This window comes from Rattus norvegicus, chromosome 1, assembly GCF_021556685.1.
Source record: "Rattus norvegicus strain SHRSP/BbbUtx chromosome 1, alternate assembly SHRSP_T2T, whole genome shotgun sequence".
Lineage (NCBI taxonomy): Eukaryota > Metazoa > Chordata > Mammalia > Rodentia > Muridae > Rattus > Rattus norvegicus.
The window spans coordinates 220915633-220931697 of NC_141534.1; the positions used below are offsets into that span (position 1 = coordinate 220915633).

Consider the following 16065-nt stretch of genomic DNA (forward strand, 5'->3'; position numbering starts at 1 on the left):
TTTCCTGCAGATTTTCAAGTTTTGTTGAATATAGGCTTTTATAGTAAGATCTGATGATTTTTTGAATTTCCTCTGAATCTGTAGTTATGTCTCACTTTTCATTTCTGATTTTATTAATTTGGACACACTCTCTGTGTCCTCTCGTTAGTCTGGCTAAGGGTTTATCTATCTTGTTGATTTTCTCAAAGAACCAACTTTTGGTTCTGTTGATTCTTTCTATGGTCCTTTTTGTTTCTACTTGGTTGATTTCCGCTCTGAGTTTGATTATTTCCTGCCTTCTACTCCTCCTGGGTGTATTTGCTTCTTTTTGTTCTAGAGCTTTTAGGTGTGCTGTCAAGCTGCTGACATATGCTCTTTCCTGTTTCTTTCTGCAGGCACTCAGCGCTATGAATTTTCCTCTTAGCACAGCTTTCATTGTGTCCCATAAGTTTGGGTATGTTGTACCTTCATTTTCATTAAATTCTAAAAAGTCTTTAATTTCTTTCTTTATTTCTTCCTTGACCACCCTGGCTGGTTTTTATTGTGTTTTTTTTTTTTTTTTTTTTTTTTGGTTCTTTTTTTTCGGAGCTGGGGACCGAACCCAGGGCCTTGCGCTTCCTAGGTAAGTGCTCTACCACTGAGCTAAATCCCCAGCCCCTGTGGTTTTTATGTTGGCATCTACACATCTGTGTTTTAGAGGATTGTAATTTAGGGTGCTGATGTTTTGTCTTTTCTTTGTTGGATGGGTGTTTTGTGTCTTGCTTTCTGTTGCCTGCTGTGGTTCTCAGGAGGGTGTAGCGGTTGCCTGGTAGGGAATTCTTCTGGATTCTGACATGTACAGACACAGGGCGTTCTAGGATCAATGTGTTTCTATGTATGGGAAACTGACATTTAGGAATGGGGATGGCCTAGGAGGGGTCTACATGACAGAGTCAAGCAGAGTGTTCTACCACACAGTGCTTAGTCTTCTTACTTCAAAGAAGTGAAAAGCAGCAGAGCAGGGCAGATGTATTGTTAGGGGGCTGGGGTTAAGACTTCGGAATTGGATTTGGAGCAGAGGAGAGGGTGTGAAGGTCTGAAGCTTGGCCGTCTGCTTTGATGGCCTACTTGTTTCTCTAGCAGGTTTGTCACAAAGTATATGCAACACCCTCCCCACCCTTCAACTACTCCAAAAGATTTGTCTTTGGTGTAGAAATAAAGGTGTAGGAACCAGCATTTGATCTTCTAGACTAATCTGATTATATCTCCTGAAATGAGAGACAGAATCATTCACTGCCATTTCCAAAATGGCTTCCTATTCTTATATCCCAGGTGTCTCAGGGAATGTATAAAGCAAAGACGCCACTGGCTTTACAAGAGAACTCCACTTTCCAGATGATTAAACTGGTGTGTCTACTATTGTACAAGCAGACACCAGGGACAGTGCTTTCGGAGTTACTGTCATAACTCATTTCTGCCTTCTCTCTTGTATTGCCCATTTCCATATCTTTGAAAAATTGGAAGGGACCAGAGAGATGTCAGAGACTGACAATGTGCGCATTTGATCTGAGTTTTCAAGTAGGAGGGGGAAAGGTCATTTATCCATTAGATTTTATGGGATTTCATTAGAACATACTTAGTAAATTGGCAGTACTTGTGAACAAATGAGTGCTAGAGGAACAGTGCAAGTTGATGCAGTTGTCAAAGGAAAAGGAATTTATTATATACACTGCAGAAGGTCTTGAGATCAGGATCTGCTCTTCTATTTTGGTAGAGATCATAGATGGGCAAGGTAGGCCTAGAATTTTTCTCAGCTTCAGTGAAACAATTTTATAAAACAAAAGAAGGATGCTGCATTTATTTATTGTTTGAGGGTGAGATGTAGTAGTGAGGGTAAGATTCTCACTTGGGTATACAAACCTAGCAAAAATCCTATATAGAAAGTATTAATGTTACTCTACATGAAGTGTCTAGGTAAAATTGGAGACTTGAAAGCCTTGAGGAACAGTTTGAGGTGACTGATACCTGATGCTTTGATGATGGTGATGTCTGAGCGTGTGCTGATGGCCATGTCTGGGTCCATGACCCTATCACAACACGGGTCTGGTTCAATGTCCATGGCCTGTGTTACCACCAAGGTTCAAGTGGGCATTCTTGGTTTGGGCTGTACCTCTGGCCGTGTCAATGATTGTGAGCCCTGCTGTACTGGCCCTCCTCTTCTCTGATCATCACACAGTGGAGCTAGTTGTGGCATGAGTGCAGGAGGGCTGGCCCCACCCTGTGTCAGATCTGGCACTCAGAATAGCTGGCTCTGACCCTTACCAGTGCACCTCAAGAGAGCTGGCACTAGTGGTGTGGGCACAGGAGAGTTGTTGATCTCATCAGCTCAGCTCTACTACCCTAGGCCCACATCCAGAGTTTAAGCTGCCCTAACCCAACGTCTATCCCACCAATGAACTGCTAGAGCATTTGAATAGGCTGGTCCTGCAGAACTAAAGCTTTAGCATTCCCACAACTCAGGGCAATAGCAGGGTATCAGGGGAGTCTTGGTCCAATATGGTTAGTGTAGAAAAAGCACATGATATAGAATCCGATCATTGCAATGGATCCTACATCTTTTGGCCTTTTAAACACCTTTTTTTTTTTGGTCAAGGAAATGTCCAAATGGACCCTTGGTTCCCTTCCTATGAGTATGTGATGTCCTAATGAACTTAGCACTGAGTGTATCTCCTCCTTTTCTATCAGTTGCAATGCTCAAGTCACCAGAAAGCTCCCTGAGAAGTTTAAATCACACACACACGCACACACGCACACACACACACACACAAAACACACACATACACACACACACACACACACACACACACACACACACACACCTTATACGTAAAGTTGCTGAGACTAGGCTGTACTTGAAAGAGGTGAAACAAATACTATAAATACAGAAGAGTAGATGGAAGGAGGGAGAGGAGTTAGAGATCTCCACAAGTAGTTTCTCACACTAAAATATGAGACATTATGATCTGAGGAAAGAAAGTGGCTTGTGAGCCAGGAACACAATGAATGCTTGTACCAATCAACTGTACCTGACTCTATTTCCAGCTTCCTTTCCTTGATACCCAACATCAATGTGATATATTCAATTGAGCCACAAGAGGGAAGTGGTGGGCAAGAATACATATTCAGAATTCTCTGTCAACTTCTGGTGCCCTTGAAGGTTATCCTGAGATGAAGACAGACATTCAACCATGGCTCTGGGCAGTGACATTCTCATATCTGGGGAAATAGGACAGATAAATTAATTTATTCTGGTGAAACATAGTTTTATTGCTCATGTTAAGAGGTGTTGGTAAAACAAAATAACCCAATTTAAAAATGGGGTATAGAGATACACAGAGAATTCTTGAGAGAAGGCTCTAAGGCTGAACAACACTTAAAGAAATATTTAATTTAGTCATCAGGGAAATGCAAATCAAAATGACTCAGAGATTCCATTTTACAGCCATCAGAATGGCTTAGAACAAAAACTCAAGGGACAGCATATGATGGCGAGGATGTGAATCAAGTGGAACTCCTTTATGTGGTGAGAGTGCAAACTTGTACAACCACTTTGGAAATCAATTTGGTGGTTTCTCAGAAAATTCAGAATATTTCTATCCTAAGATCCAGGTATACCACTTGTGGGCATATACCCAAAAGATGCATATACATATGAATCTATCAGTACCAACACAAGTAATAGCTTTTATTGAGCATGTGTTGTGCTCTTGACACTCTCCTGAGTGTTTTATTGCACAATTTCATGCTAAGCAATCACTACAAGCTACCATCACCATGTCTGTGAAGACTCTAGGTCTTCAAAATGTCAGATACTGAAGTCAGCTATGAGAAATAAACAATCTTCTCCAGAAGAGCATAGTCAAGAAACCTAACCACTTTGCTTTTCTGATCTAATTTTGAGTTCTCTTTCCTGACCACAGAATTGGGTGTTTCCAATCTGCCAGATCTACCCATGATAATAAATTCTTTCCTAGGAACTGAGAGGGCTCTGAAGGTTACCTGCTGTGCCACCTATGCTCTGACAGTGAGCCTTTGTTCAATGCTAACAAATATTTATTAATTTCCTTAATCATCTCTACACTTTCCTTTTAAAGATTTTGCTTTTATACATCATACAGATTCTTCAGTTACTTGATCTTCTAAGCTTTGACTTATATAATTTCTATGTTTTATAAGAAACCTGGAAAAATAACTTCACAAGAGGTTGTTTTTTGTGTGTTTTTTTGTTTTTCTTGTTTCTCCATGTTTACTTCAGGCATTTTTATTATATATACTTCACTTCTTTCCTAATGCTATACCACTGAGATGCTTTGTAAATATTTGGTATTGAAACAAGAGTTTCTATTCAACCCTTTTTTCCCATGAAGTCCAACAAGAATTTTTGTTATTTTAATCAATTCAAGAATGTGGGAGTGAAAACTGTGTTCAGAGATTTCAACATCACCACATCTGGCTAATTTTTTCTTTTTTATATTTTATTTATTTACATTTCAAATGTTATCCCCTTTCCAAGTTTCCCTTCTGCAAACCTTCATTCTATTTCCCTGCCTCCTGTTTCTATGAGGATGCTCCCCACCCCAACCACCCACCCACCCACTCCTGCCTCACCACCCTAGCATTGCCCTACACTGGGGCATTGAGCCTTCACAGGACCAAGGGCCTCTCCTCCCATTGATGCCAGATAAGGTCATGCTCTGCTACATCTGCAGCTGGAGCCATGAGTTCCTCTATGTGTACTCTTGGATTGGTAGTTTAACCCATGAGAGCTTTGGGGTGGGGTCTGGTTTGTTAATATTTTTGTTTTTTCTATGGGGTTACAGACCACTTCAGTTCCTTCAGTCCTTTCTCTAACTCCTCCATCGGGGTTCCTATGCACAGTCTGATGGTTGGTTGCTAGTATCCATAACTGTATTGGTCAGGCTCTGGCAGAACCTCTCAGGAGACAGCTATATCAGGCTCCTGTCAGCAAGCACTTCTTGGCATCAGCTATAGTGTTGGGTTTGGTGTCTGCATATGGGATGGATCCCCAGGTGGGGCAGTCTCTGGATGGCCTTTCCTTCAGTCTCTGCTACATTCTTTGTCACTGTATTTCCTTTAGACAGGAGCAATTCTAAGTTAACATTTTGGAGATGGGTGGGTGGTCCCATCTCTTAACGGTGAGTATGCCTAACCTCTCGATATGATCTCTACAGGTTCTCTTTCTCCTCCCAGTTGTTGGGTATTTCAGCTAATGTTATTCCTGTTGGGTGCTGGGAGCCTCTTACTTTCCTAGTGTCTTGGACTTGCTGGTGGCTACCCCCCAATTCCCCATCCCCTATTGCTACCCACCTCTGTTCAATTTCCTGATGTCCTTCAACAGAGGAATGGATACAGAAAATGTGGTACATTTACACAATGGTGTACTACTCAGCTCTTAAAAATAATGACTTCATGAAATTTGCAGGCAAATGGATGGAACTAGAAAATATCATCCTGAGTGAGGTAAATTAGACCCAAAAAGACACACAAGGTAGGTACTCACTGATAAGTGGATATTAGGCAAAAAGCTCAGAATACCCACATACAATTCACAGACCATATGAAGCTCAAGAAGAAGGAAGACTTAAGAGTGGATATTCAGTCCTACTTAGAAGGGGGAACCAAATAATCATGGGAGGTGGAAGGTAGGACGGACTTGGGAGGAAGAGAGGAGGGGAAGGGAAAAAAGGGCAGCAGGATCAGGTATGGGACGAGATAGGGAGATATACAGAGGGGTCAGGAAACTGAACAGAGTTGTCCATTCAATTCTTAAACAGTCAAATGCACATTTTAATTTAAATATACACTTAATTTCTTTATAAAATGTTTTACTAACTACCTTTCTGAACTTCTGATAGCTTTAATTAGTTTTTATTTAATAATTTTTAGATGTTTGCCATATGTTTTATTCATCTTTAAAGAATAATAATTTTTACCCCTTAGTTCAAATCTTTTCCTTAATGTTTGCAGCAAGATGTCAGGGATATCTCCATCCATATACAGATTTTAATTTTAATAAAGCAATCTAATATTTCCCTTTAATTATTTAACTATGATATAGGTTTTCAGATCAAGACGTATGCTAACACTGCATGATTAATAGTCTCCATCTATGTCTAAATGAAGAGCAATTTGAATAATTGTGAGAGTTTAATTGGCATTGTAAATAAGATTATTTAATTACTTGTAATTTTTTCTTAATTTCTTTTAAAATGATTCATCTTATTATTTTTCTTTGTGTGCTTGGGTGTGTCTGTGTATGTGTATACATGCATGTCTGCAGAAGCCAGAAGAAGGCAGACATGAGTCTACTGACATTGGTACTGGAAACTGAATTCTGGGCCTCTGCAAGTGCAGCAAACTCTCTCAACCACTGAGCCACCCTTTCAAGTCCCAGCCTTGGCATTATAAAGTTCAATCATATTTTCATGTTATAAGCATTTGTATGTTTGCAGTTGCCCATTTTTAATCAATATGGTAAATAGACGTGACAATTAACTTGTAAAGAGAGAATTTTGCAGTCATTCTCTTTTTCTAATTCTTTCAATTGTTCTGCTCCCTATTTCCCAGTGACCCCTGGATCTTGGGAGAAGGGGATGTGACATAGATATCCCAGTTAGAGCTTGGAAGCCTTCAATTCCTTATCATTTGCACACTGATCATCTGTGGGTCTCTGTGTTAACCACTATGTACTGCAAAAGGAAGCTTCTCTAGTAAGGGTTGAGAGATGAACCTTTTTCTCATTGATGTGTTAAATCTACAGATATAAGAGCAAGAGGATAAAGGTGGGTTGGTAAAGCAGAGGGAGTGGGTTTGGGAGAAGTGGGACTAGGAAGTGGATATGATTAAAGTACCTTATATGAAACTCTGAAAGAGCTAACAAAATGAAAAATAAAGTTTTGTGGGTTCGTTGTTTTTTTTCTTTTGTTTTGATTTTAAACTTACAGTTGGAGAGGCATCGGTTCATTATGAAATGATTCTTGTTGGGAGTGAGGAAGTCTGCGCTCTGACTGCACTTCATGGTGGAAGACCATGGTGAAACAAATTGGTGACTTCATGGTTGGGAGGACAGAGAAGTAGGTTGCTAGTTGCTGCTCTTCATTTGGAGGACAAGTTACCAGTAAGTCTCAGGTGCTCTCACTAAAGCCACTTCCTTAAGATTGCACACCCACCCAACAGCATCACGGCACGTACTAGACTGTTAACACAGGGTCCTAGTGGAACACCCAACTCCAAATCAGGGCCATTTGCAGGAAAAGTCCACATCTTCCTGATTTATTTCAGAAAGCAGGATGGATGGTCCCGTTTTCTGTAATTTCTCCCCCAGAGGTTATTGAATTCATTCACATGAATGATTTTTATCGGTTAATTAGAAATGTGCTGATGAAGATAGTAACTAAGCTGTTTAATTAAAGCCATTTGAGTATTAGGATATCACTTTTAAACCTTCTAAAATCAAGGTTAGTATACAAACAGCCAGGGCTATCCAGCTTCAGTGTACACACTTTGAAGTTCACTCTAAATTCGATGCTTATTTTTTGTGCCTTGAAATCATCTGAAAAACTCAACTTGGGACGAAACAGGAACACACTTTGGTAAGAGATTTGAGGTGACACTGAAGCCAGAAGCACATTAGGAGGCTGTAGAAAGAAGCCTGAGAAAGAAGAGTAGGGAGCTTCCAGTGATAGCAGAGACATTTCTGAGAATGTGGATTCCTTTTCAGGTCCAAGTCAGGTGAGAATGGAACATTACCTGCCCTGTTTCACACTTCTCTCACAGAGATCTTCAACATTGCTCTCAGCTTGGAGGTTTTCATTTGCCTTCCTTGATTACAGTAGAACCTGAGATCAGACACATGTTACACGAGTGTATTCATTCTAATGACCAGGGCTTCTTGTGTTCATGGATCATGATAGAAGAAATTCTGATGCTCATTGACTCCAACAACATTCTTTTTACCCCCATCCATCTTTATTAACTGAGAAGCTAGAAGTGATGGACACAGTGAGGGTCTTTTATTTAGATGTCAAGTCTATATTTCCCTTTACCTCCTGTTTTAGATAAGAATACAGAAGTTCAAAGCCATGGAATGCCCTCTTTTGAAAGCCTTGCATCAGTTATTATTAGTCTCCTAACAGACACCAGCACTTACTTCTAACCTCAAGAGCAGAGGTCAATATTGTCATTTCAGATTTTCTGATAAGTTATATGGTTCTTTAGTGTTTCTGAAAGGACTTAACAGGAATCACACCATTTAAAGCCTTATTCTTTTTGGTGTTTCTAATTATTTTTACATCAATAAAATTGACAACTCAGCTACTTTTTGTCAAATTTCATTAACTTGAAAAAATTTTGTATTCACACTTTTTTTTATATTATACTGACCCAAGATTCAACTGTATGAGGTGCCAAGTTCCAGATATCAGTTCTAGGCCTTTTCTCTTTCCTTTATCAATTAGTAGCAAGCATTTGGGACTGCATCCTCCACTCTTCATAATCCTCTGTCATGAATATATTGCCAGGGTCTACTGCTCATGTTAAGTGCTCTGGAATTCTGTATTGCTGTCTCTTGGTACGAACTGATCTGTTATAACCATGGTAGACTCAGTAGGGATCTTTACTTGACGATGTGTTTTAGTTTTTGTTGCACTGTAATCAATTCTACAAACAAAGGCTGAAAGAATGCATTTCAAAAGTCTGTTCCCAGAGGTCATGACTCTGATCTTAGCTTAGTTGTCTTGGCTTAGGATCTTACAAGGATATACCCATGGAGTTGGTACCATGGAGTTGTAGCCTCACTGGCTGCTTCAGATCCTCTTCCATGGGCACACTGTAAGATTCATTTCCTTTCTTATGTAGAAATTGTAACACTTTTCTTTGACATCAGGGAACAAAGGTATCAAATTCTTTTAGGATCCTTTCATTTGTTCTTGCTAATACAAAGTCACTGAACAGTGGCCCACTCATAGAGGTGGTACCCTCACTCCATCCAGAGGTCCCACCCACTCTTATTTCACATCAGAATGAATAAAGAACAAATGTTTTTCATCAGTTCTGTCCCAAAGGACAGCCTCTTTGAGTCCAGCCCAGGGAGGAGTTCGCTTCCTAGAAGTCCACAGAAAGTGCTCACCCTGATTCCTATTTGCCATAACTGTTTCTAGCTATTTAACAAATGTGAGTGATCAAAGTCCTCTATCCATTTATGCATACTAATCTGTCCCTGAGACATCTAGCAGTTTCTTATGGCTGTTGGAAACAAAGAATATTATACACAGAGCTAAAGAACTGGAAATGGGAAAAGAGAAGAGACCAAACGGTATTTCGTTCCAAGAACTGCTTGTCCTAGCATGAGGAAGTGACTGTTCTTTATTCTTGTTTTTCTCAGAACCAGGGAAACACATGCATTTGTGTAAAAAAAATGATAAGAGTATTCAGCACCAACTCACACCAATTTGTATTTCCTTGTTTCTTTAGGGTTCTCAGGCAATACCACCTCTTATACCCTAGCTGACCTGTCCTTTAGAGGAGGCTGATGAAATGGTTGTAATAATATTCTTTCTTCATTTCATGTTTGTTGGGACAATGTAAACAACACCACTTCCTAAAAACACACACAGCAGTTTTCTGTGATTGCACGGACAAGATTCATGTGAGTCTATTGGAAGTTGATGGCTTCTAGGGAGGGGGAGTCAGTTTTCTTTGAGGTTAAGGACTTTGAGAGGCTATTTATTCATGGTCCAGTAGATTGTTCTATACCCATGTACTTACAGGCAATACAAGGTGAACTCAGTAGGTTTAAAAAGGGAAGAGTGTAAGAAGTTTGGAGGGAAGTGTGATGGGGGTGTTAGGGAAGAATTGGAGGAGTGGGAAAAGGGTGGTGCATTTGGTCACAATACATGTGTGTTAAGAAATTCCCAAACAACAGAAAATTTGAAACTGATAGTTATTAAGCAGGGTGAAATATTGCTAAGGCTCAGAAAATGATTCCATGAACTCTAATGTCTTGACATTTTGAACTGAAGAAACAGTCTTGGAATTTGAGTCTCTACCCTGTTTCTTCTGCACCTAAGTCATATTTGAGATTTTTAGCCTTCCTTAGAAGCACAAAAAGTTTTCTTCCAGTATAGACATTGTGAAATCTTACTCGTCAACAAAAATGAATTGAAAAATCAAGCAATCACATCTGGACACAAATGGACATTTGTTTTGGGAACTGTCTTTTCTTTAATCCCAACTCTCCTGAACAGTACTACAAACCTCAAAGTTACTACTACCTCTGGGTTCTCTCACATTGTGATGGGTATATAAATTTCTTTTCTTTTTCAAATGTATGTATGTATGTAAGTATGTATGTATGTATGTATGTATGTATGTATGTATGTATGTATGTACATATTTATTTAATACCACAACCATGGTTTCCAGTTTTTTCTCTTTTCCCAGCCCATCTTCCCTAACCCCCATCTTCACTACTGTCCCATCCACTCCTCCATTTCTCTTCAGAAAAGGGGATGCCTCCCATGGATATCAACCAGCTTTGGCATATCCTGTTGCAGCAAGACTAGGCACATCCTCTCCTATTAAGGATAGAAAAGGCAGCTGAGTAGGAGGAATGGGTCCCTAAGGGAGGTAACAGACTCAAAGACAGCACCTACTCTCACATGAAGACCAAGCTACACAAATTATAACATATGTGCAGTTCAGTCCCATGCAGGCTCTCTGGTTAACAGTTCAGTCTCTGTGGAACCCTGTGGACACAGGCTAGTTAATTTTATGCATTTTCTTATAATGTCCTTGGCCCTTCTGGCTCCTACGATCCTTTTTCCTCCTCCTCTTCAGGATTCCTCAAGATCTGCCTCATGTTTGGCTGAGGGTCTCTGCACTTGTTTCCATCAGTTTCTGGGTGAAGCTTCACTGGTGACAACTATGCTAGGTTTCTGCCTGCAAATGTAGCAGAATAGCATTAGCAGTCTCAGGGTGGGCTCCCTCTTATGGTATGGGTCTCAAGCTGAAACAGTCCTTGTTTGCTTTTCCTTGATGGCTAAGGATTTTGAATATTTCTTTAAGTGCTTCTTGGCTACTAGAGATTCCTCTGTTGAGGATTCTCTGTTTAGATCTGTACCCTACTTTTAAAATGGATTATTTCTTAATCTCAACAGGTCACTGGGTAATCACTTCTCCAGTGGCATTCCTATGCTTATGAGTAAATTTCTGCTTTTCCCCCCCTTGTACAACAAAATGAAACAAATTGTGTAAATTCAAATTTTTCACCCATAATTTTCTTCTTTTACTAAAATCCCTCAATTCAAAACTTGACCACAATCGTATATATTTAATGTAATCCCTGAGAAGTTGTTTTGTTTTGTTTTAATTTAAGACGAGATAGTCCTATCTAGACCATATTGGCCTTGAACTCATAATTTTTCCTCACTCTACACCTGACAATGCTGGGATTTTAGGCATGAAGTGCTATATCCTTAAGTTTTTTTTTCTTGGTTGTATATTGTTCAATAGTTGTACAATAGTAACAAAGAAAAGATATGAAGAAGAATACATGTTAAAATGACTCTATTATTGAAATGACAAACAGGTGAAACATCACAGGTATTAGAAGCTAAGGCTCTGTGTTTTATAGGAAAGAACAAAAGGTAACTGTGTCTTTAGAGCATGAGATGTCTTCTAATTTATTTTTTCAGCCTGAGATGTAGACAAATAGTTGTGTTTATTTTGTGATAATTGAGTTACACATGTTTTCATCCAACTGCAGTATTAGCACTAAAACTCTGTCTCGAGCTTTGAGTTTGCTCACAGGGGGAACCCAAACTGATGTGAAAATGCCATTCTAAATGGTTTTCCACATTCTTATGACAATGGATTATATAGTAAAAATATTGAGGATTTTTTCCTTTTTTCCTGCTTTTCTTTTTTTTATTGGATTTTTTTATTTACATTTCAAATGTTATCCCCTTTTCACCACCCAACCCCCCACCCCTTCCCACCTCCCCACCCTGACATTCCACTATACTGGGAGGCCCAGCCTTAGTAGAACCGAGGGCTTTTCCTACCTTTGGTGTCCAACAAGGCCATCCTCTGCTACATATGCAGCTGGAGCCATGGGTCTGTCCATGTGTATTCTTTGGGTGGTGGTTCAGTCCCTGGGAGCTCTGGTTGTTGGCATTGTTGTTCTTATGGGGTTGCAAACCCCTTCAGCTCCTTCAATCCTTTCTCTAATTCCTCTAATGGGGACCCCATACATGAAGATTTTTAAAAGCATTAATCATGTCTATCATGTCTATCATGAGCATAGGAATACACTGAAATTTAGCTTTTACTCTTAGTTAAAACAGAGACAAATAAGGTATCATTTGATGCAGAACTGAAAAGATCTAAAGTTGAACATTACACATTTGTTTCTAACTTTGAAAACTTCAAGGACTCCAGATGCACCCACTCATGCCCAGCTGGTTTTGAAGTCTTTAGAATTGTGCTTTACTATAAGTCAGTTGAAGACCGCTATGTTTAAAGTTTACCAAAACTTTACCCATCTCTAAATCCTAAAATAAACTAGTTTCTTCCTTTGAATAGATACCTCTTAGGTATTCAGATATTTTCTGTTGTTGTGTAGCAAGACAAAAGACTAGCTAGAATATATATGGTATATATATGTTCTATATATATACCATATATAAATGGTAGCAGGATGGTAGCTATCAATTTATCAATTTCAACAGACCACATACTTCACACAAATTTACCCCTCCCCACACACACAACAACTGAAACATTTGTAAAGACTTTAGGAAAATGGTAGAAAAGAAGTTCTTAGAATTCATCCTTCTTACAAAAATACCAAAAAATATATAAACAAATATATTTTTGAGGAAACAACTGAAAGAGAATGTAGAGATATAGTACAAAAATGTTGTACATCATACAAAGCATCCAGGTGGCTTTATTTTTGGGTTGGGACTGGGGAGTGCCAATGAAACTAGGACCTTCATGATCTTTGTTGTTCTGCCTTCCCAGGAACTGGATCCCTCAGTGAATATACACAGCCTTATCTCTTAGTAGTTATTACAGCATTTCCCACCCAGGAAATGGAGTCTCAATGACCAAAATAGCCATTTTTTCCTCCCAGTACCTGAATAGTCATGGTGCCCTGTTTACTTGGGTAATAGTGCCATTGTTGAACCAAGCAGTTGCACCTCTAAGAGCCTTCTCTTCCTGGTGAACTGGCTGAGATGTATTCACTGCTCTAGTTACAGGCCTGAAAAATGGAATCCCTGATCTGGTTGGAGACAAAACATCCGAGTAGCATAGGTCAATTCCCTAGCTAAGGGACCGTTTTTCAGAAAAGTATGATTTTGTCTGCTCTTCTGTCTTTATTCCGGTTGCTGGTCAGAGCCTACGTACACTTTCCCTGGTGCTCTGTACTTCCTTATTCTCTCTGCAAATCCTTCAGCTGAACTTTTGCCACGCAGCTATTCATTTTCCATGTGCTTGTTGATCTCAGTGAGTAACTCAAATGACATGACTTGGTTTTCTCTCTTCCTCTTTTCTATCTCATTTCTTCAGGCAGCTGCTGAGATTTACAGCTTGGTTGTTTTGTAATGCTTCTTTTTAAATGCTAGTAAAATTGTTCTCAAGCTTTCTTCTCAGACTGTTCTTAAAAATCTCTCATTGTTTTCCCTTATAACATCAAATTCAAACAGCTAGCACTCCTTGCCGTGTAATATTTGAATCTGGGCTACAGTGGTCCTCTGCTCCCCAGGTAATAAGCAGACATTATCACTGAATCCCCCTATTTTCTTGAACAGAGCCATAACTGTGTCATATCTCTCTTAAAAATGGAATTCTTGTGCACCTAGTTTCACAGGTCTTGGATCCCTGCCTTGTCCAACATAGCAGGACCAAGAGTTACCATATTGTTATTGAGCCCTGATGGCTCCAGGATCAAGATTGCATTGCATCCTGATGCTCTGAGCCCAAACTTCTTCTTCTCCATGGTCACGTGAGTACTTTGTCCCTGCATTCAGAGCTTTAATCATGACTCAATGTTTTTCTGAACTTCCAGGATGCTCAGAGTCACAAATCCCGACTTTGTGTGTGGCGGTTCGTCATCACGATACAGAGAATGAACATATATCCCAGCTTCGGGTGAAGACTGACTCTCCTGGAATAAAGGGGGAATGTTCTAAAGAGAAACATGTCCTTTCCCCTTGGCTATCAGACCTTTCAAATGGTGATTCCCAAGTGATTGAAAGTCCTCATAAATTTTGGGCTAAACAGAAGAGCGAAGTCCTGGTGCCAACAGAAGAGGAATATGTCTCATGGAAAGAGTTTCTTGCAGTTCTGACAGTTTGTCAGGCCACCTTTCAGGAGAGAGTGGAGCCAAAACAATGATGAATCAGTGCTGGGTTAAACTGCACCTGTACCAGGACTGCTGAGATATGCATTTGTGTCCCCTTTTATTTAAACTTAAACCTCACGTGTAGACTCTCACAAAGCACTTGGGGGTCTGGGAGATCATTGGATCTCTTTGTTTTCTCAATGTAGCCACATGGAATAAATCTCCTTTCTCAATTCTTTGATATTAATTTTATCTTTAACTGGCCCATTGAGAATGAATGGTAGAGTCGAACTCATTAAGGCCACAAAGACTCTAACCCTAATGACTCGAGAATTAAATAGTTTTACCAGCTACAAAGCCCAAGGTCCCAGATCTACTCCAAAAATACATGCATTGTATGTATGTACTGCTGTGTCAGATCCAGCCCTTGTAAGGGCTAATTTCATTTCAGCTAATTCTCACCAGTATGGGGAAAACAAGAATAAAATAACCTCAAACCACTGCTACTAAGAAAATCTTTCTCCTCCATCCCCCAACCTTACTAATAACTTCTACAGCTTCAACCACCAAGGCACCTTCGGTCATTGATGAGATTCATTACAACTGAAGAAGCTACATAGAGCCTGTACCCCAGCATTCCCTGAAACAAAAGCACCACCACATCCCCCTCCAGTCCATCTGCTGTTGAAAGTTTTGCTTGGTTAAAATCGCTCTGTAAAAGTTTTAAAGAAATGACTACTGAATCAGTACAAAAGATCTCCATCCTTCCTCCACTCTCTTACATCTGGTTATCTCATTCATCACGTCTCCTTTTGGATGTCATCACCTTCAGAAAGTCTTCTCTTTAGTTTCAAGGCCGGGTTTACTAGGGACCGATGATGACCGACTCAGTTTGTTATATGTTACCTGGCAAAGCACTGGATAGCCAGGATTTTAGCATGTGTATTTGTGTGTTGGCTTGTCTGAATTTTCCAGAAGCAGATAAACTGCTGAGCAGCAGAGTCTATTTGTATTTTTCTATACCATTTTATCTATGACATATTGCTTGATATATGGAAATTTTTCTCTAAGAAATTATTGAATGACTAAAAATTGCTAACCACTTTCCTGTCCTGTTTGTTGTGGTTTGGATGTATCTATCCTTTGAGAATTCATAAGTTGTAGTTGTAATCTTTAGTGGGGAAATGTGAGGGAGGTGGAAGCTTTAAGATGTGTTGTCTAGAGACGAGACAAGGCATCTTCATCTTTTCACCTTCCCACGTGCTCTCAACCTCTTAGCCAGTTTCCCACCATTTTCCTATCTTTCATGTTGTGTTGAACCCAGAGATCACTAAGACCAGCAAGTGCCAAGGCTATGCTTTTGAGACCCTAAAATTGTGAATGAAATAAGGGTACTTTTATATGTAAATTATACAACACCAGGTATATGGTTTTATAGTAATAAAGACAAACTAATATTTATGTTAAACTGAGGATTATTTTATTTTATCAATGAACAATCTTATATTCTGGAAGATGACAAGATCGTGTAGTAAATCTTTACAATAGAATTTCTCTTTAATGTGTCTTTGGCTTTGAAAGGGGTTATTTACTTAAACATTGCAAAGCACTATCCTTTTGTAACCGATGTGCTGCCCCTTGATGGACCTTTGTTGTAAATCCCAAATGGTAGAATTTCA

The 16065-nt window shown here is 39.5% G+C and overlaps 1 long non-coding RNA gene across 2 annotated transcripts; it reads left to right on the forward strand.

Annotated features, from left to right (window-relative positions):
• The first annotated feature begins 224 nt into the window (after positions 1-224).
• On the forward strand, positions 225-15854 carry LOC147997058 (uncharacterized). Of its 2 annotated transcripts, XR_015652995.1 has the most exons (3): positions 294-433; positions 6984-7156; positions 14111-15854. It is a non-coding gene; the product is annotated as an uncharacterized LOC147997058 (long non-coding RNA). The 2 variants fall into 2 exon arrangements; XR_015652994.1 differs by lacking the exon at positions 6984-7156 and having other exon boundaries at positions 225-601.
• Positions 15855-16065: the final 211 nt, after the last annotated feature.